The sequence below is a fragment of the Eublepharis macularius genome, chromosome 3, assembly GCF_028583425.1.
Source record: "Eublepharis macularius isolate TG4126 chromosome 3, MPM_Emac_v1.0, whole genome shotgun sequence".
NCBI classification, from domain to species: Eukaryota; Metazoa; Chordata; class Lepidosauria; order Squamata; family Eublepharidae; genus Eublepharis; species Eublepharis macularius.
In genome coordinates, this window is record NC_072792.1 from 162564067 (window position 1) to 162585975 (window position 21909).

General features: G+C 45.0%; 1 protein-coding gene across 1 annotated transcript in view; it reads left to right on the plus strand.

The window, feature by feature from the left end:
• PDGFD (platelet derived growth factor D) overlaps nt 1-21909 on the plus strand; it is a 197511-nt gene that overhangs the window by 42356 nt on the left and 133246 nt on the right. The window lies entirely within an intron of this gene.

Below are 21909 nucleotides of genomic sequence, written 5' to 3' on the forward strand. Positions count from 1 at the left end.
AAATTTTAAAAAGAGAGGGAAGCAAAGGCAACCTCCCCCCACCCGCCCCCCATAGGATGATTTTCTTCATTCTGTATAAAGCAACATTCAGTTGACTGCCCGCATTGTAGAGCTGTTGATTTTAAATTTATGGTATTCACCCCCTGCGCATATGAAAGAAATGCAACTTCACTTCCTTCCTTTCAAGAGAGAGACTCACCGTTGAGCACTTACTTAAATGTAAGCAGCTATTGGATTTATGCATGCAAAAAAATTCTAACTTTTCCCTTTCTCTCTTATTTAGCTGCTGGAAGGAAGGCCTAGGAATAGAGCCAAAGGCTTCTTTGCTGTGCTCCGGTGCCCCTGGCAGCAAGTCACTCAAAGCAACTAAGATTAGGCTGAAACAATTTTTTCTCTCATTTCTGTCCTGCTGCCCTTCCTCCAAGGAGATCATTGTTCTTCCTGATTCCATTTTATATATCCTGCTTTTCACCACACCAGGGACCCAAAGTGGCTTACAATACGCACAGAATGCAATAGAAAAAAAAAAACGGGCACGGCTTCTGAATGCAGAGTGGCTCTTTCTCTCCCTCGCTAGTTAATCTTCCCAGCTCTAGGCATTCCCTGGCTTTATATATCCCCTGAAGGGATATATTTCACCACAGCTTGAGCCTCTAAATTGGGTGTGGTTTGCTTCCAGAAGCAATTTGTGGTACTGGTTCTGATCTGATGATCTCAGAGTCCATATATACACATGAGATTTCTCAGTCCCAGATTCTAGTTTTCCATTATCCTTACAACAACTGTGTGGGGTAGGTTAGGCCGGGGAAGGGGGGCAGGGCATGTCATCCAGTAAGCTTCATGGCCTACTGCAGAATTCAAACCAGGCCTCCCTTGTCCCAGTCTGATACTCCAACCACTATACCACATCGTCCCTTTCATCAGCAATGCTGTTTCTGTGAACCTAGGCAGATCATGAGAAGGAGGGCAGGAAGGGTTACATAAGTGTTTAGTTCTTGTGGCCCCTTTTTACACGTCCAAGGTAATGCCAATTGCCAACTTGAGGTCAGGAAGCAATTTTCCTCAGGCCAGTTTGGCTAGGGATCCTGGAGGTATTTTGCTATCTTCTGGGCATGAGGGTGTGAGTGTGTGTGTGTGGGGGGGAGGTAGTGTGAATTTTCTGCACTGTGCAGCGGGTTGGACTAGATGACCCTGGAGGCACCTTCTAACCCTATGATTCTACAATTCTATTATTATATTATCTATCCAGATTTCAATCAATCAGTCTGTCCCAACTTAACCTACCTCACAGAATTATTGTGAGGATAAAATGGTCCAGGAAGAACCGTGTGTGTGTTGCCAAGGTTCTTGGAGGAAGGGTGAGATACATATGTGATAGGTTGGATCTACAAACTAAATCCATGTAATACTGTTTAAGACCACCCAAAATGACACAAAACAGTTCGTAAGGTTTTGACTTGTCCAGAGCTCTTGATTAAGCTGAATGATAAAGACAAAGGGGCGGAGGGAGATCTCAAGCTATGGCCCTGAGGCTATTGAGAGAGTTCTGCAGGCATAATAAGCAGTGGAATCCAGGGGGAAGTTGGTATGGGGTACCTTTGCCCTTCTGGGAATCTGAGAGTTGGAGCCACTGATTCATACTTTATTTGCCCAGGACAATTTGATGATCAGTTTATCAAATGCAGCCGAGAGCTCAAGGGGTCAGAGTTCCCACTGCTGTTAAATCCAGGGGCTGGTTGCCAACTGAAGTGGCTTCAGTCTTGAAGTTTACTCTGAACGCATGTCGTTATGAGTCTAGAAGATCTGGCCGTTTCTGGAGTTGTATTTCAATGATTCTAGAGTATTTCCCACATGAAGATGGGTTTTGCAGCTATGGCTACCAATACAGCACAGCGACAATGAGCGTTCCTCGTGGCAAGATTTCTCATGTCTTCTCGGCTCCAATCTCCTATTATTGGCTGCCCAGCCCCTGCCACTGGGTGCTTTTTCGGATTTCTTAAAAATCAGTTATTAACAATCATTATACTGTTATAAGACTGTTTCTATCACATTCTTTGAATTCTCAGCTTGCATTTTAAAAAACAAAAAAAATTACGTCTTTAGCCCCTTTCATTGCAGAGCTATAAAGGGAAAGGGACCGAGCTGTTGGAGGGAGACGTTCCATATTCTGTTGCAGAGAACCATGCTGACCTAATTATGCTCTTCTTGTGCTGCAAGATTATAAACAGGGAAGAGGGGGAAACTGGAAAGTTATTGTAAGAGCAAGTTCAGAAAAAATGTTTGCCTTTTAGACTTCATCCATCTTGTCCAGACAGGAAAGCACCGTCTCTAATGAGAATTTAGGAATTCCTCTCTTTTAGCTCCATAGATCCCACCAAGCTACATTACCTCATCTCATTTATTATCTGTGTTTTGGAAAAAGGAAAATAACAAGCCTGTATCTGTCATGAAGCTTGGTTTCTTCTGTTGGTGGAGATCACGAAGGACTGTTTCCAGCAAGCCAGGTGGTATATGAAAATGCATTGAAGCCTCAGCAGAAATATCAGCAAGGAAGGTCGGAGCAATCAATAATTCCAGAAAATGTAATAGGAGTCAGGTGCTTTATCTTCGATTGAACAGCCTTTCAATCCCCAATAGATACTTCGAACAAGAAGAGTCTGTGAGGAGGTGTTCATCTTGCATTAATAACACCATCCGTTACTCCCAACTGTCTCTGATCTGTTTTTTTTCCCCACCCTCAACTTCCACATGTTTAGCAGAAGATATGGATGGGGAACCTTATGGGTGGACAGCGCATAAGACTCTTCGGTGTAATCAGGAATCATACAAAAGAAAGGGGCCCCAGTGGCCTGTGTGGTGGTGTGGTTTAGGGTGTCAGTCTGGGATTTAGAAAATCCAGGTTCAAATCCCCACTCTACCACGAAGCTAATTGTGTGACCTTGGGCCAGTCACTCTCTCAGTTTAGCCCAACTTGCAGGGTTGTTATGGGGATATAGGATATTTCCACAGAGGCTTGCTTGCTTGCTTGCTTTTTTCTCTTCTCTTCTCTTCTCTTCTCTTCTCTTCTCTTCTCTTCTCTTCTCTTCTCTTCTGTCCTATAAGTCTTAAGTAGTAACTGAGAATCTGAGGAAGAAAGGAAGAATTCAGGCCAGAGAAAGTTAGTCCATAAACTACAAAAAGGCTGATTTCTTATAAGTTGCTTGAATTCTCATGGCCTGAACTAAAAATTTGGCTAAAATAAGTAATGTTATCTGCCGCAGGTTCATTGCTACTAGGAAGCACCTTTTTCCTGCTTTCCAACAACATTATGGTATATTCCAGTACCACCTGCGTTTTCCCCGTCTTCTCTTTCTTCTTTTTCTCCAAACTGCTTTACTTGGAAATTCTGGGAAGGGTAGCAGTACAGCCTGCATGGCTCCTGTGTAGGTGGGAAATTTTGGATTTTCCCACCCATGTGGCATCCATTTACCCTGACACAGTTCCTTATAGCAGCCATTTCTTCCCCTGCCTCAAGGGGCCTTTTCATTTTTTAAAAAATGGCACTAGAATGTTGTTATATCAATATAACATTCGATCAATATGTGTAACAGTTTCTCTGGATTCCAAGCTTTCATTTAAAAAAGTAACCATCTGCCCCCTTCCTTTGCAGACGTATAAGGGGAAAGACATCTGTCCTTAATAGAAGGGTCCAGAGATTTACTTTTTCAAAAAAATGGAAGATGAGAATTCAGAGAACCTGTTACACATATTGATATAACGTTCTGTTGATATAATGATAGTCTAGTGCTGTTTTTTAAAAAATTGCAAAAGCACTAGCGGACGTGAGAAGAGGGGGTTTTCTGTTGGGGAACTAGGGCAGGAAAACTGTGGAGAAACCTGCCATGTGAAAGTCCATGGCTGCTGCATTTTATCAGCAGCTGAGCTAGCAGTGGGGAAAACGTAGAAGCCTGTTATGGTGAAAACCACCACAGTGGAGGAGAGGATAATAATGGGTTAGCTACATAAACTTTTCTGCTGCAGAAAAAGGGAGGCAATGGTCCACTCTGACCACCAAACGACTGTGCTGGAGATCATGGGACCTACATAGGTAAAAGGTAAAGGTAGTCCCCAGTTTAAGCACTGAGTCATCACTGACCCGTGGGGGGACTTCACATCATGACGTTTTCTTGGCAGACTTTTTACGGGGTGGTTTGCCATTGCCTTCCCCAGTCACCTACACTTTACCCCCAGGAACCTGGGTACTCATTTTACCGACCTTGGAAGGATGGAAGGCTGAGTCAATCTTGAGCCGGCTACCTGGACCCGGCTTCTGCCAAGATCAAACTCAGATTGTGAGCAGAGCTTCGACTGCAGTACTGCAGCTTACCACCTGGAGATCATGGGACCTACATAGCCAAAGGCATTAATGATGTGGACTGGAGTAAGGAATTCAGTGAGACCGAAGGATAGATTAGGCTGAATGCAACCCAACATGCCACTCTGAGCTTCTTGGAGGAAGGGTGGGGTAAAAATGTGGCAGATAAATAAAGTGGAAATGTTAAAAATCCATGTGGAGGGCGCTGTTTAGAGATGGGCACGAACCGAAATACGATCCAAAATTAAGCACGAACCAGGCCGGTTCGTGGTTCGCGAACCACGGTTCGTCAGATCCCATTTCTGATGAACTGCCACGAACTTTTGCCTGGTAGGCTAGTTTGTTTGGTTCATTTTTGGTTCATCACTGCAGACAGCCTGGTGCCAATCAATCAGTTTCCTAGGCAACAGGGGATGGACTTCCTGTAGACCTTCTGCAGACCCGGAAGTGATGGTTTTCTGACCTGGATGTGACATTTTCATTAACCAAACGAACCGTTTCGCGAACCAGGAGCAGGTTCATGAAAGTTCGTGGTTCGTGAAATTTGACGAACCACGAAGCACATGGTTTGGTTTTTTTCCAGTTCTTGCCCATCTCTAGCTCTGTCCACATATTCTACTGAATGTACAGAAATTGGTTGCAGAGCCAGTGGTTTCAATTGTGGTCTTCCCTCTGTACATTCAACAAAAGTTGATTTGCTTTGTGAATTGGTCTGCATTCTCTAATATCCCCTGCACTGTACCACTTCCCAGGCCTGCTTCACACATACTGCAGAATGAGGTGGTAGTAGACTGCAGGTAGAAACTCACATCTCTGAGAGCTCCCCCATGTTAAAAGCTCCTTGCAATTAGAAGACTAGCACAGCTGACAAAAGCTGGCTTTGTGCCTTTTTTCTCTGTGCAGTGCTACTTTTCCATTTTCAGGGAAGCTTTGTTCTTGTTTGGATTCGAGGCACTTTCACAGATGAGCATCCACCACCTGTATTCAGACATGATGCAGCCCATTCTGTCATCTTGCTCTCCTACGCCTCTAGGCTAGTTCCTAGTTGATCCTAAATTGTCTTACTGCTAAAGAAATAACAGCAGATCTCACCATGTGAGTGTTCATTTTTGAGTCAATGCTAACAGTTTGTGAACAGGGAAAATGTGTTCCTAGGATGGCAATTCCTTATCTGAATAGAAGCAACCTTCTGCGTCTTCTGGGGTGAGTTACTTGAATGAAGGAGCCACAGACCCAACACTGTGAAACGTAATTTCAGGGGGGTAGCTGTGTGGTTCTGCAGTAGAATGGTATGATTCGGGTCTAGTAGCACCTTAAAGACCAACAAGACTTTCAGGGTATAAGCTTTTGAGTGCCAAGCTCCCTTTGCCAGATACTTTGGTATGTATTATTCATTGTATACAGACCCCTCATCCTACACAGTTCTTTACAGGAAAATGTATGCCGCTGCTTCGGTGCCCTTAAAAAGTATACATTTACTTCATTTTCAATGGGGGCCCAAAGTGGCTTACAACGTTCTGCCCTCCTCACAAAATCTCTCTGAGGTAGTTTAGGCTGAGAGTGTATAACTGGCCCAGGGTCACCCAGCAAGAGTGGGGATTTGAACCTGGGTCTCCTAGATCCTAGTCTGACACTTCTAACTGCTATACCACGGTCGCTCTCTGACAGTAATCAAGACTCCATGGCTGTTCTCCTTCCTTGCTTTCCTTTCCTTTGTTAACATGGGGGGGGGGGCGGGATTTGCCAGCAAATGTATTTCTGCATACTTGGGCATCTTTTCAGCAGGACATGAAGACAAGGGATGCTTTGAACTCAGGCATAAATGTGATCAGTAGCCAAGCTTGCCTTGATGGAACTCCATGTTTATGCATGAGTTGAGCATTTTTACCAGATTGCTTCTGTTGTTGTTGTTCAGTATTTGCTTTCAGATGCTGTACCCCAAACTCTCAGGGTCATAACCTGTCCATGCTTCGGTCAGTAAGTTGCTTTTATAACTTCTGCATTGCTTCTCTAATCACTAGAGCGGATGGCAAGTTCGAGATGTATCCTCCGTCCATCGTGGCCCCGAACTAGTGCTTTGAGGCTGAATGCAAACAGGACAGAGAGGATGGGGGTTGGGGAGGCTGATATTTTAGAAGGATTGGATCCACACAATGGAGTGGAATTGACATTTGCAGAGCAGGCTGAGCCTAGATGTGTTCATGAATCCAACCTTGCGGTTTGAAAAGCAGGTTGGCGTAGTGTCCAAGAGTGCCTTCTATCATCTGCACCTGCTTCTCCAATTCTCTCTTTTCTTCAAGTCAGCTGTTCTGGCCTTTCTGATCCCTGCTTGTGTAACCTCACAACTGGATTACTGTATTGCACATTGTGACTGCAGGATATTGCCTCAGTTTCCCCCCAGCAATCACACCCCCCATAGCAGTGATCGAGCATGTTTCTGAATGATGGGTAAGGCTAAATATGGGGGGAACCCTCTCCTGCATAATGTGCTGCAGTTACAGATAGGCCAGTCATCTTTTAACAACTGGAGTTGGCAGTGGTAGGGAAAACATAAATTGCACATGCACAGTTATCCGTTTTCCGCAATCATCCACATTTGATGTCTGGATGCAGCTGGACAGCACGCTGAGCATTTGGCTCCAGTTATCGCTACCTTTCAGCAGGGCGTGAGATGGCTGGTCGCTGCGCATCCCTGAAGAGAGCATTCCTACAAAATGGTATTCCTGTAACAGGCTTTTTGGTAGACTTCTTTGCACCAGTGGGATGTTCTGTGTTATTTCCCTCCAGTTCATTCTCATTTAGCAGGCTCTTTGTATTTCTTCCATTTGGCAACGAGGGGACGTTCTTTCCAAAGAAAGGAGCTGCCAAAACATTCCTGTCAAGTTTGCTTAGCCACGAGCTCGCTAATTGCGCAGACCTAACGACTCTGCAAAGTTCCGACCTCTCCACCTCTACTTTGTCTCCAAGCTGTTCGAGCGTGTGCCCAAAAGGCAGAATGCAGAAGGCTGGCGGAGAGGCTGGCGTCCAACACATGGAAGCAATCTAGGTCTTTCTGAAAATGGACCCAGCGAGACAGGGGATGTGTTGAACACAGTGCAAGCGCTGGCAGTTTTCTCTGAACTGTTTCAGTGTTTAAAAGCAGCATACCATTTGGTGTGTTTGCGTCCCCGGATGATACTGGATAGCTGAAGCAAAGGAAAAAGGCAGAGCCAGAGAGGCTGCTTGTAGGAAAATACAATCATTTTTGGCTACCATGGAAAGCAGACACGAATGGTTTAGATTTCCATTTTGCAAAACCTTCTTTGTCTCCAAAGCAAGCAAGAAACATGCTGTGCAGAGGGCATTATGAGGTGAGAGAACTGGCTGGAACTGAGAAACGCTCAACAAACATAGGCCCAGTTAGAGGGCCGTGCCATGGTGGACGTTTGTGTGAGCTGCGGTTTTAAAAGTGGCTGACACGGTCGTGGAAGACTGCTCCGTCAATGATTTCTCATGATGAACGTCCATATTCAGAGGCTTCTGAGTACGAACAACAGGGGAGAGCTGTTGTTTCCCCTTGTAAGCTTTCCATATGCATCAGGCTAGGGCCAAGCTACAAGTGACGAATGACACTTGAACCGCAGGTGGATCAAGTGGAGAGCAAGTGGAGGGCAAGTGAACAGGGAGGAATACACTTGCCGTTCAAGTGTCATTCGTCACTTGTAGTTTAGCCCCTAGATGCCATTGAAACTGGGAGACTCACTCAAACTTTGTTTTTGTTTTTTTCACAAGTTCTCTGTGGGGACTTGCAGCCATACTGCTGCTGCAAGACCCTGTGACAACTTGTGTGTAGAAAGTACAGGCAGGCCCAATTCTGATCAGTATGGTGATGTTGCGGGGGAGGGGGCTTCTTCTTCCCCCAGGAACCAATTTGGGCAGGCAGAATATCCTGGAGACTCTGGGAGTGGGCGTTATTTGCAGCATCGGGAGACTGCAAGTGCAAATATTCAGTGCACATATATACTCCCAACAGTGTGAATAATACTTGCCCCACAGCCCACATGCTGTTGTGGCTGCTGAAAATGGAGTGGGTGGATTCAAGAGCCCCCCCTTTCCCTGTGCAGCTGTCCTGATGGGTGACAGTACCGAACTTTGTGCGACTTCACTGCTCACTTTTCTCCATTGCAAAAATTGTCCACTTAATTCTGCTCTCTGCTTCCTGTCATTGAACCAGTTTTTAATCCATGAGGGGGCCCATCCTGTTATCTCGTCGTTGCCAGCCTTCTCAGGAGTCTTTGGTGAAGTACCTCGTTAAATGCCTTTGCGAAATCCAAGGATATAATGTTGACCGGTCAGGGGCAGTCTGAAGTGTTTCTGGGGCTCCTGAATCACTGTCACTCCCCCACCAGACCTCTGAGACCACGTGCCTCCTGCCTCCGGGGTCCAGGCAAGGAGTGGCCCTCACACTGTGTGAGGAGGGCAGGGGCCACTACTGTCTTCAGAAGCCAGGTGGGGCAAGTGCCAGTCGCCGCTGCCACCAAGCAGACTTCCTCCTTCATTGGTGTGTGTGTGTGGCCAGTCTACCCTCCCCCTCCACCAGTATGGGGCCTGGGGCAGATTTCCCTGTTGCCTCTTGATTAAGACTCTCCCTGATACATCACCCTTGGCCAAATGCTTGATGTCTTCCCAAATGTTGGCAAGGCTGATTTCCCCTCTGCAGGTTTTATTCTTCTATGTGCTGAATACTTTTCTCTTTAACAACAGTTTCTACTAATTTACCTGAGACACATTTTTTTAAATTGATGTAATATTTGTTCTTCTCCAGTCCTCAGTTATAGAGGCCAATTTTAGCAACAGCTTACATATACTGCTTAGTAGTAGATCATCGGTTTCATATTTGAGTTCCTTAAAAGCCTCAGGTGTGTAATATCTGGACCCAGGTACTTACTGGTTTTTAATTTGCCTGGTAGTCTAGACCTTCCCTTCAGTTTGACTCGGTTCTTAAGACAGTCTTCCCAAAAGCCATGGCTCTAGCCTGGGTACATGACCCATACTTTCCACAGTGAACATAGAAGCAAAAAAACATTTGGCTTCACTGTCATCTCCCTATCTTCCTTAAGATATCCTTTTATTTTTTGACACCCAAGGGCATGGCATAGGGTCGCCAAGTCCCTTGTCTCCCCCGGCAGGAGACTGGGAGCGCAGCTCTTACCCTGCTGTGTCTGTGTGCTCCTGGTTTGCAGGATGATGTCACTTCCGGGAAGTGATGTCATCACGTGGGTCAAAGGGCGACCTGCATGTCAAAGGGCAATCCCCGTGCTCAATGATGAGCACAATTTGGCCCAAAACGGGCCTGCTGTAGAGTGCTGTGGGGCACGATTTGAGCTGCTGTGGCCGCGGGGGTGTGCTGCACCACCTGGGGGGAGTGTCATGGGGAGCTTGTCCCCCCCCACCAGCCAAGTAAGTGAGCGTGGAGGAGGAAGGGTGGGAGAGGGGATCCCCTGCCCTGGGCAGGGGAATGGCACCCCTAGCACAGTGTCTTCTCTGGCTGGTTCCCTGTTCCTGATATATTTAAGGAAATGCTGATTGCTTGTCTTGATGTTTCTAGCAGTCTGCTCCTCACATTCTGTTTTTGCTCACCTAATTGTTAATTTATACTTCTTTTGCCAGACCCTATGCATCCTTCTGTTCACCCCACTGGGGTAAACCTTCCAAAAATAAAGCACTGGAAAATTTTCCACACCACCTCTTTGATGAGCTTTCTCTGTTCCACAGACTGAGTGGCTCTTTAGCACAGAAACGGAGGCCAGTAAAAAGTTGACAAACAATCTTACATGCATGCAAGGAATGCATTACATGGGCTCTCTGATTTTGTAAGCCAGGCCAACCAGCCTCCTTAGAAACCTGCTTCAACTTAGTGATCCCCCCCTCCTAGAGTCTGACCCCCTCCCAATGAAAACTGTACCTGAAATTTCAACTAGTCCATGTCTGCATAACCCCCACCTAGATTTTGTCCTAGTGGAATGTAATGGATTGTTGGAGACAAACTGGCTTTATAGATCCTTATTCTGAACAAAGATAATAACCCTCCTTGCCAAGCTATTTTGTGGGAAGCATTCCAGGTCAAAGCATTAACTATATGCATTAAGACAATAACATTTTATTAGAAGGAGTAGAGTTTCACTTCTGGTAAGTAATTTGTAGATGTGAACGGTTTGTTGTGCAAATATTCATTGGCTCCTTTAACAGATATGCAGTATTTAGCAGGCCACATTGAGACTGGGGTAAGTCTGGTCACTCCCAGCTTCAGGGCAAAATATCTAATGAAACTGAGACAGCAAACTAATAAAACAGATGCCAATCTGCATTCAGAATTACCCAAATATACTTTGTAACGATCGTGCAAAAACGGGCAAGCAACTGAAATGTCTGTGCTGCATTTAAGTGGCGCCTACTGAGAACTATTTATAACTAAAAATCTACCAACACCCCCCCCCCCCTTTAAAAATAAGAAACGCTGCGATTTAAACTTTAAATAAGTATGTACTCTTAACTTGGAGTGTGGCCATTGAAACAAGTTAAGCATTTTAAATAAGGCTTCTTCTATTGCCAAGAAATGCACACATTATTCTTAAACAAGGTAGTCCAAGAGTTTGAGCCATGTAAACATATAAAAGTACAAATGCGATTGTTACAATTATTGAACAGTTCTCTAGAACTGATGCTGTGTGGATGAAAAAAGAGGTGTTACTAGTAGGAAACTTGAAGATATATTTTACATTCTTCTTGAATCTATATCTTATTGAGTTCAGTGTAGTATAGTTCAATCTTTAGCAAACTTTATGACAGACACCTTTATTCAACTTTTCAAACTTACTCAGCTTTCTGCTTCTAGCCCCGTCACCATGCCTGGCTACTGTAGACGTCTCGTGATGGTGGTGGAGAGTACCATCAAGTCATAGCTGACTTATAACCACCCCAGGTGGGGATTTTATGGCAGGAGACTAATGGCGGTGATTTGCCATTACCTGCCTCTGCAACCCCAGTCCTCATTGGAGGTTTCCTGTCCAATTACTAACCAAGGCCAACCTGGCTTAGCTTCTAAGATCTGATGTAATCAGGCTTGCCTGGGCTATCCCGGTCAAGGCAGACATCTTTTACACTGGGGAGTATTTGCAGATTTTCTCAAACAAGGACAATTGCAGTTCCATATAGTGTAGGGAATCTCTCCAGAATGACAAGCAGGAGGTAGCTACAATCTTTACACATTACACAACCTGGGTCCAGGTTTGCTGCCCTTTGTCCTGTGTATCACTCAGGCGTAAATTTATTTATTCATTTATTCGTTTCTATGCTGACTAGTTTCCATACAACTCTGAGTCCTCAAGGCAGTGAACATTAAAACGTTTCAAACAATTACAATAATATATATATATAAATAGTTTAAAATCACACAAAATGTACGAACGTATTAAAAAACACATATAAACACACACACAGTGAGGAGGGCTAATAAGAGTTAGAAAGGGAACCCCAAATAAAAAGTCTTCACCTGCTGGCAGAAGACAGAAACAGAAGGTGACAGGCGAGTCTCTCTGAGTAGAAAGTTCCAGAATTCTGGTTCTATGACCAAGTAAGGCCGTCTTGTTGCAGACCCTTGTATGATTTATAATAAAAGTCTCAGAAAGCAACATTGTGTGATTATTGGTAGGAAAAATGGTTTTCACTTTATACCTGGATAAAAGAAATTTTGACCACTTCCAGTCAGAAGACTGTTTACCAGTAACAGATAAGCTGTGGGAGAGAAAAGCTGTCTTAAATACAGCACTGTGGTTTGGTGGTTAGAGCAACGCTATAAAACAAAGATTCTCTTGTTTCCATGTGTGTGCTTTAAAACAAATGCTCCCCTCGCAGTCATAACAGTGTGCTTATATAAGCTGCTTAGTGCCCCACTCAGAGTGGTGAAGAAAGTCAGTGTTATTATTATCCCCACAATACAGCTGGGGAGCTGGTGCTGAGAGGAGTGGCTGACCCAAGGCCACCTGCTGAGCTCATGGCAGTAGTGAGATTTGAACCAGCAGAGTGCTGATTCGCAGCCAGACCACTAAACCACTATGATGGAGCAGCTAATACTCTGCTATGCTCTCCTGGATTGCCTACTTAATCTCAGATGGCTAGGGCACCTAAAGCAGGGCTTCTGAAGATGACTGGAGTACGTGGTCCCTCAGGTATGCTGACGCCAATTCCAGCACCTTGAATAGGACCTGGAAGCAAATTGGGAGCTGTGTAGATGGAACGTAACTGGAGTGATAAGTTCCTCATGATCCACTCCAGTCACCCTTCTGGCTTTCTGTACCAACTGTAGCTTCCAGGCAGGGCAGTACCACATTGAGCACATTGCAGTAATCTGATCTAGATATTACCAGGGCATGCACCACAGTGGTAAAATCTTTCATGCTCAGGATGGGCCGCAGCTGGTTCATCAGCCAAAGCTCATGAAAGGCACCCCTGGCCACCAGTACCAGCTGTTTAAACAAGAAGGACTGGGTCCAACAGTGCCCCCAAGCTACGCAACCCCCTCCAGAACATGAGACGTTCCAATTCCTGGGTCAAACCTTTCCCCTGCCAACAGCACCTCCATTTTGTTGGTATTAAGTTTCAGCTTGTTAACCCTCATCCATTCCAGAATCGTCTCCAGGCACCTGTTCAAGTTGTCTACAGGCTCTCTGTGATCTGCTGGAAGCACGAGACAGAGCTGAGTGTCATCCTCATGTTGTTGGTAACTCAGCGTACTCTCCATATGACCTCTCTCAGCAGCTTAAAAAGGCATGTTTTAAAAAGGCATGGGGGACAAGATGGAACCTTAAGGGACCCCGTAGGCCAGAGGTCAAGGAACTGGACCCAGCTGTACTCTCTGAAACCTACTTTCAAGGTAGGATCGAAACCACCACAAAACAGTGCCTTCCAGTCACAACCCCAAAAAGTGTTCCTGAAGAATACTATAATGGATGCGGTGGTATCAAAAGCTGCCAAGAGGTCCTGGAGAATTAACACTGTTTTACTAACCTGTCCATCTCCCAGTGCAGGTTGCCACAAAGGCAACTACGGCCATTTCATGATCATGGCTGAAATCAGATTGAATTGGATCCACACAATCCATTTCATTCAGGAATACCTAAAGCCCAACCAAGTTGCTCAAGATACTGTACTTTTGATACTGATGGAGAGTGCCCTCAAGTCATAGCTGACTTATGGCAACCCCTGGTGGGGATTTCATGGCAAAAGACAAACAGAGGGGGTTTGCCATTTCCTGCCTCTGCAACCTTGGGGTTCGTTGGAGGTCTCCCATCTAATTACTAACCAAGGCCGAGCCTGCTTAGCTTCTCAGATCTGATGAGATCAGGCTCAGCTGGGCTATCCAGGTTGGGGCACATTTGATACTGGATGGTAATTATTCAACTCTTCTGGATACAGAGTATACTGGATGGTAATTATTCAACTCTTCTGGATACAGAGTAGGTTGCTTTAGGAGTGGACATAGCCCTGTGGGCTCACCTCAATTCCTGTGAACATAATGCCATTTCAGATTGCAGCTCTAGCATGCACAGAGAACAGGTTTCAGCCTCCCCCCCCCCTTTATTTTCCCAACTGTCAGTGGTCCAAAGTTGTGTAATTTGGCCTGCTCCTCCTCCTGGATAGTTTCAGTCCAGGTAAATGGCATGGAGGTAGCATCACAAAACTCAGGTGGGGCCTGGAGAGCTCCCAGAATTGCAACTGATCTTCAGATGACAGAGATGAGTTCACCTGGAGAAAATGGCAGCTTTGGAAGGTGGACGGTATGGCAACACATCCCTGCTGACCTCCCTCCCTGCCCACTTGGGATTTACCAAGACTGAGCTGGCAAACAGGGAGGGGGAAGGGTGACGCCCCTCCTCCGTGGGTACCACAGTTATGCTCTGAATCAGGCGTGACATGAGGTAACTGAGGAGAACCCCCAACAACCTATTTCTGACCTATAGGACTCAGGGTGGGGACCCTGGATCCAATCTCTATACTTCTTATTGTTTCAGGAGACCCTCGTCACACAGGTAAGGTGTGTGTAAAAATTACTATTTTGAAAGCATTTTTGTTTTGTACTCTGATCATGTTCAGAAGCTAATTTAAGATAGCCGTTGCAGCTGGACAGTTTAGAACTAGTTTCTCTGGCTAGCGTTCAGCCCTTCTGAGTGGGAGGATGTCAATTCATGTGTTAATGGTGGGTAGCCAAGAGAAAACGGGGGCTTTTCCCCCGTTGCCTCAGCAATGCACTTACAGAAATCTGTTAGAGCTGTGTGATTTTCCACAGGTAGAGGCAAAGGGGGCTGTCAGTGCTTAAAAGAGGGAAACTCTGTCTTTTGTTAGACAGTCTTGGCTGGGAATATGAAAAATTCCTGGAGAGCATCCTCAGAGAGAGAAAGATAAGGGTTGTCCTTTTTGGCTCTTGTCTGATAGAGGCCATGTTTTAGCTTGGTGAAGAAAGAAATGGGCTTCAGAAATATGACAAATGTATGGAAACTGAAATCTTAAATCACTATTATACAGGGAATACTTTTTAGACCTAGGAAGAAAGGATTGTGTTTATCATTTGTTAGATGATTCTGGCTTAGCTATAAAGCTTGTTTTTAGTTTTTGTAACCCATCATTTTAATTGCAAATAAGTTTTGTTTTTCTTTATTATGCATGTAGTGTTGTGGTCATTCTGCACCTCATAAAAATCCCAAACTCGGGCTGTTAAACATGGGATAAGAAATGGGGCCAGGAAAAGCCTGGAGTTCACAATTTGAGAAAATTTGTGTGTCTTTAAAGAGACAGAAGAAAAAGATAGTTTAGTTTCCAGTGTGACTAAATTTGTATTTTGCAACAAGACGCTGGTGATAGAAAGTGATAAAAGGAGTTATTTCTGTTGTGTGTGTGTGTGTGTGTGTGGAGGGGGGGGACAAGACTGGGGAGATGAATGCCTCATTGAGGACTTATCAGTTTAGGACCTGACCCAATAGGTAAATTCCATGTTCCTTATGGTTATAGTTTCCAAGGCTAGCAACCAGCAGCAGATTTACCCCGGGGGTCCTCTCATTGCTGGTGACATGATGACACTTCCAGCATGAACTGGAAATTTCATCTCATCTCAGCAACTCTTTAACATTCACCCAGAATTCTATGGTTTAATCACAGAGTTTTAGGTGAATGCTAGAGTATCATCAGTGTGATGGCATCCTTGATATAATTTCTGGGTCATGTCACAAGTGATATCATCATATAGCCTGCCACTCATTCCGCATTTATTTCCCCCAGAATCCCACCCCTACCATCATCTAGCTGGGTGGTGGTGGGCAAGCCAGTTTGCCAAGGAGCAGGAGTCCCAAAAGCAGAAGACCTGGCCTCCCTTCTTACAGTAGAGTTGAGGCACCTGAAAGGACCATTCTGCTACATCCCACCTGCACAGATGAGTGGAAGGAAATCTCTTTTCCAAGGCTTACCTTAGACAAAATGGTGCTCCAGGCAAGGAGGAGTGTCTTGAGCACTTGACCTCCATTTGTTCAACTTTTTGATTACTTCACTTTTTAATTACATTTCTAGCCCATTTCCCAACATTGATGTGTGATATGCGCATCTATTTTATCCCTGTTATATAAGATGATCAATCACTGTTATGCTTAACGTGGGTTTGGGACTTACTAATTTCACAATGTCCATTTATTTCTCTGGTATTGACAGTGTCAACAATCCCTCACACACGTGTCATTTGTTGTATGGGAGTTGAGATTGTACATTTCCCGGTAAATAACCATCTCCTTTCACACACACACACAAAATGAACATAGCACTGTCCACACAGGTCGGTGTTGCCAGCTTTACAAGTGAAGATAGAGCGTTGCTACTGCGGAGTTAGACATTTGAGTAAACGTTCTGTGACAGTCCAAAGACAGGAAGGCAATGACTAGGAAGCCGAGTTGGGCCAGCACTTCCTGCCAGCTTCCTCTTCCAGGGCAGGATTAAGACATGCTGAGGCCTTAAGCATCTGCATTTCACTCATTTCATAGGTCAAATATAAGGGTCTTCTGAGCATTATCAAAAAAGTGTATTATTCTAACATTTAAATGTAGTGATTTTGCTTGTGTTTAGCAAGATTCCATTCCAGTAGCACCTGCAAGACCAATATGACTTTCAAGGAAAAGCTTTCGAGAGCCAGAGGTCTCTTTGTCAGATACCCTTAAAGACCAATAAGATCTTCAGGGTATAAGCTTTCAAGAGCCAAAGCGCCTTTCATCAGATGAAGGGAGTTTTGACTATTGAAAGTTTATACTCTGGAGATCTTGTTGGTCTTTAATGCACTGGTGGTAGAGAGTGCCCTCAAGTCATAGCAGGCTTATGGCAACCTCTGGTGGAGTTTTCATGGCAAGAGACTAACAGAGGTGGTCTGCCCTTACCTGTCTCTGCAACCTTTATCTCCGTTGGAGGTCTCCCATCCAATTACTAGCCAAGGCCAACTCTACTTAAGCTCCTGAGATCTGATGAGATCAGGCTCACCTGGGCTATGCAAGTCAGGGCCTTTAAGGCACTACTGAACTTGAATTTTGCCATTCTACTGTAGACCAACACAACTACCTGCCTGAAACACTGTGTGTTTAGCCCCTCAAATCTGAGGCTCTAAGCTCGACCTTATTTAGCTTGTGCGTAAATCCAGGTCTGCTTGGGTCAGTGAAGCCATTTCAGCCCAAATAGCACCACATTTAACTGTGGAGTCCATCACGACTACAGAGTCAGCAGTGAGGTTAAACTTTCAAAATTTCCTTTCAGTTTATTAACAAGCCACCTAAAAGTGTTCTTTGTTCCTGTTTAATAAGGAGAACTCTCATCACACCTTGAACAAAACGGTGTTAATTAGCCTTTCTGTAATAATCATGCTCTCCCCTATTATATGAGGAAAGAGTCCTTCTAATGATTTGCACAAGCTTGATAAGCTGCCATTGAGCATTGAAGTTACATCTTCATTTCACTGGGCTCTTTAAACAGCAATTAGAGGTGGTCAGGCAGCATTTCCTAGCTTGTAAAGATATCCGCATTGTCCTAGTCTCTCTTGAGAAGCAATGATCAGGTGTGGAATGGCCATTTAACTTACAGGGAAATTTCCTAGTGGGCCACTGCCTTAGAGAGGAGATGATGATGATGATGATGATGATGGTATTTGATTTGTATAGCGCCCTTCAAGATGACTTAACGCCCACTCAGAGCAGTTTACAAATTATGTCATCATTATCCCCACAACAACAAGCACCCTGTGAGGTGGGTGGGGCTAAGAGAGTGCCTAGAAGCTGTGGCTGACCCAAGGTCACCCAGCCGGCTTCAAGTGGAGGAGTGGGGAATCAAACCCGGTTCTCCAGATAAGAGTCCCGTGCTCTTAAACACTACACCAAACTGGCTCTCAAATATACATTGTGAATTACCTGGGGATGCTCAAGTGCAGATTTTATGTGTGGTCCTCGATTCACATGCAGGCTGTTCCTGCTTGGTGCGCGTGCATGCTGCTCTCATGGGATCTCCCTTTGTGTGATTGCATATGTGAGTGAGTCCAGAGGTCAGAGCACCAGTTCAGCTCTGCTTTCACTATGAGAGCAAGTACTGAAGGCTCCTTTGACTTGCCAATTGGCATTTCTTTAAGGTGTGAGAAAGTGTCAAGATCTGTATTTCAATGAATGGATGTGGGAGGTGGGGGAAACTGGGACACTTTTAGCAGTTGAGGAGGAACTGATATCGAATGTATGAATGTATTCACGTGGAGCAAATTGAAGTGTGACTCTGCAAGTGAGTGCATGGAAAGTTGGAGGGGGGACACATGAAATGAGGTTCACTTGAGCATCCCTAGGTACTTAGTAACATGTATTTCCACCCTTAGAGGGCCACTGGTAGCCAGGAACAAGCTGAGCCAAGCCGCAGCAACTCTGCCCAATCCTCAGGGTCTGCTTGGTCCAGACCCCAGTTCAACCATGGCAGTGTCAGATCACCACCTGTCTCCTCCTCCGCTGCTTCCAGTTTGAATGTTGGTGCTGTGAGTGGACAATGCCTACTGTCGGCCTCCGTGTGTCAAGTGGTCCTGTGGTGCTGGCTTCTAGCACAGCCAGGGCTGCTCAGCTTAACCTGCTCCAGGGTCATATTCTTTTCCCAGCCTGCTCCTCATGGTGATGTAAATCCTGAGGTGCTCTACAAATGACTATCGTGGTAACATCCTGTTATGCTATGTAACATGGGTGGGAACTAAGGCACAGCCTGGCAACAAGTGGGAGTCCCCGGGAGTGGTGATGTGGGGGCGGGGGGGGATCAGCATGTGATGGAGCCATTCTGAGTTACATATTCAAGAATGCAACGACAATCTTGTTGTATCAGACCAACGGCCCTTCTATTCCAACATCTTGTTTCTCATAATGGTCAACCAGAATGCTTCTAGAAGGCACACAAACAGGGCATAAAGACTACGGCCTTCCCTTGCTTTTGTCTCCTAGTCAACTGGCATTTAAAGGTAAACTGCTTCTGATCTTAGTAGTTTCATTTAGACATTGGAGCTAATACCCGTCCTCCATGAAATTGTTTAGGCCCCTTTGAAAAGCCTTCTAAACCTGAGGCCATCCTCTCTGCAAATGAAACAGACTCCAATTTATTGACGGCCAGGAAAGCTGCTCCCTGTGTGCTATACAGGCAAAGGCCTGAAACTCACACAGAGACATGTACCACATTCTGTTTTCAATCCAACATTAATTAACCAACAGAAGGGTGGCTGTTGTCCATGTACTGCATCCCCCCCACCCCCCAGTTTGATCTCAAACTGTTCTTGAGTTTTTCCTGTCCCCCAGGGGCAGTGTTTCGGGGATTCTAATGGTGTGCAACTAGAAACAAGTACTTCCATTGACACAAGTACTTCTGTTAACAAAAAATTACTGCCAGATCCAACCCACTGTTTAATGCATACGGACATCTGGAAACACACTGATATCTCTCTTATTCTTTCTTTGCTATTCCAAAGAAATTGGAATAGCTTTCAACATTAGAGAGACTCATCGAAGTTAAGTCTATCAATCCCTTTAGGTTACTATGGTGAAGGGCATGGGGTGGCTTCTTCACTTGGGAATATAATTATCAGCTGGTATAGGGAGAATGCATGGCTGATCCACTGATTTAATGTTGATTCTGGCGTCCTGCTGCAGAATATTTGAGTGATGCATGGTGGGGTTTTGTGATTAAGGCTGCAAGGTTGAAGTAAGTGTAGAGGAGCCTCTCTGTGTGGACCCAGCAAAAGGAGAACATCAAAAGATGCCTGCTGAAGCAAATCAGCCGTCCATCAAATTCAGCATTCAGTGTTCCACAATGGCTAACCAAATGCCCTGGGAGGCATGCATAGGAGAACTGATCTCTGTAGTCCTGGAGATCAGTTATAATTTAGGGAGATCTCTAGGCTCCACCTGGAGGATGGCAACCCTGAGTAGTGGAGAACAATCTTGTAGGTTGCTTTGGGTCTCCATTGGAGAAAAAAGCAGGATATAAATATCTAAATAAATAATCTGAGGACATTCCTGCTATTCTTACACAGGGTGTCAATTTCTCTTGCTCAGCGCATGTTATCCAGGGCAGTTATCCTATCTCAATCTCTTCCAGGTCTCGTTTCACAATCTGGTTTCCGTGGATTGCCTTTAGAAATTCAGGGGTTTATAAGAGAGGAAGATGTTCTCTTCAAGCAGAGTTGACCCCCACACAGAAAACTATCGCATCCCTTCAACCGGCACAATTTTTTAAAATTTTTGACAAAAATGCCATATTATCATGTTCACATTTGTCACATCATAGGATTAAAAGCCTTTTATGTGATTGTATTAGGGCACCATTTCCCAGGGTTACAGAGAGAGTAGAAAATTTGATATCTTCCAAAGAATTAAGTTCCTGCCTTCATCTCCAGTATCTCTTCTTCTATGTGTGTCGCTCTTTCTGGGGAGTTCATGCTAGGAAGAACACTTTTCATGTAAGATTTATAGCCTTATTTGTTTTTGAAGGCTTTCTTTCATGTGCATCCATTCTGTGATAAAGATCTTTCCTTAAGTCTCTCTTTTAGCATGCATTTATGCATGCACATTGCATAACCATTCAAAGTAAGTTAGAATGGAAGCTGGTGTGCAAAAAAAAAAAAATTAATTTGCCATGGATGGAAGCATAATTAATTCAGAACTTGTCTTACCTTCTTTAAAAATTTAAATTTGTTGACGTATATGCATACAATGGGCTTGTACAACCTTTTTCTCTGCTCAGCCACTCACTTGGTGATCCTGAGTCAATCACAATGTCTCTTGGTCTACCTCACATGGCTGTTGTGAGGATTAAATGATAGGATGTGTACCATTTTAAGCTATTTGTAGGAAGGGTGGGAGAAAATGTGATGGAGATTTATAGGCTTATTGATCACTTGCTGATTGGTAATCAAAATAGCGAAAGCAGTTAAAATGTCAACAACAACAACAACAACAAAATACTGATCCATCTTACATTTAAAATTATAAGATAAAATTGACAGCTCAATACTACCACCTCAGAAAAGAGCCCAAACCCAGTTGGGATGGTATGAATATGCCATATGATGGAGCAGGGCTGGCATCAGCACATGACGAGGTGGGGCAGCTGCCAGGACCCATGGCTTCTGGTGGGGCCCACTGCTGCAGACTCCCTACCCACACATCTCCTCCGATGCCTGCATTCACACCTTCCCACTGTCCGCTTGTGAGCGCTTTGTCATCTGCGCTCCGAGCTGCATGTGCTGCTGGAGAACGGCATGTGGGTGGTGCGCAAAGCATCGCCATCCCTGGTGGCCGTGGCCGTGGCATTCCAATCTCCACCCACAACGCAGCACCTTTGGGGAAAGGGAGTGCGGGCAGTATAGGCAGTTGTGACTGCAGGTGGTAGGAGAGCTTGTGGCTGGGCAAAGGAAAGACACACAGGCAGGTGGGGGCACGTGGGTGGGACAGCAAGGAGGGGAGCCTAGTAGTGGGCATGGGGGGCCACTGAGCACTCTCTGCCCAGCCCCCCCCCCAACCTAGAACCAGCCCTATGATAGAGCACACTAGAGAGCTTGTTTGAAGATCTGTGTTGTGCAGGTAAGGCAGAAAAGAGAGGGTTTTCTCCCCTGTCATCACTGATACTGTGATGTAGTGCCTCTTTAAGAGGCTAACACAGACAGCATCAGTACAAACAGGTTTTTTTTTCATGAGAATAAAAGGAAAACAGCAAGAGTTTGCACTTACATAAATTAGGCTTACTATATGCCGCCCATGGCAGGCAAACTGTAGCCCCAACCATCAGTTTCCTGCTCTTGTTCAGTTGAGTGGCAGGAGAAAAATTGGGGGTGGGATGATGTAACAGCATCCAGGATGCTGTAGGAATTTCTTGTAATTTCTATGGTCTTTACAATAGAGAATAGGGGAATTCCTAGAGTGTCTCAAGGGCTTCTGCAACCCTCCCTCTCCTCAGTCTCCTCTTCCATAAGCTTCTGGGGTTTGCAGGAA